The sequence below is a fragment of the Myotis davidii genome, unplaced genomic scaffold (genome assembly GCF_000327345.1).
Source record: "Myotis davidii unplaced genomic scaffold, ASM32734v1 scaffold125, whole genome shotgun sequence".
Taxonomy (NCBI): domain Eukaryota; kingdom Metazoa; phylum Chordata; class Mammalia; order Chiroptera; family Vespertilionidae; genus Myotis; species Myotis davidii.
In genome coordinates this window covers 1,988,576-1,988,854 of record NW_006299390.1, presented here as the reverse complement: position 1 = coordinate 1,988,854, position 279 = coordinate 1,988,576, and the positions used below count along the sequence as shown (strand labels likewise).

At 67.4% G+C, this 279-nt stretch overlaps 1 long non-coding RNA gene across 1 annotated transcript in view; it reads left to right on the top strand.

Moving 5' to 3' along the window:
* Positions 1 to 6: 6 nt before the first annotated feature.
* The window catches only part of LOC102755705, a 37,128-nt gene continuing 36,855 nt past the window's right edge, over positions 7 to 279 (top strand). Inside the window, exon 1 of the long non-coding RNA XR_436244.2 lies at positions 7 to 209. This is a non-coding gene — a long non-coding RNA (uncharacterized LOC102755705). The remainder of the gene's footprint in view (positions 210 to 279) is intronic.

The window sequence follows — 279 nt, the reverse complement described above, 5'->3', positions numbered from 1 at the left end:
GCGGCTGAGTGGGGCGGGGACGAGCAGGCTGGCCACCTCCGGCCCCCACCCCCACGACCACGCCAGGCCGGGGAAGGGACCCCGGTGACCTCGCATCCCATGCACCACCCCCTTGACCCGTCCTTCCCTTTCACGGGGACCTTGGACCTGGAGGGCTCCTTGGACCTGAGGCCGGAGAGTGGATGGAAGTGGTTCTAAATAAATAGCAGGTGAGTTGGGGGCGAGAGGAGCTGCCTCCCATCTCGGACTGCGGGACCCGCCGAGCTCCAAACTCAGCGC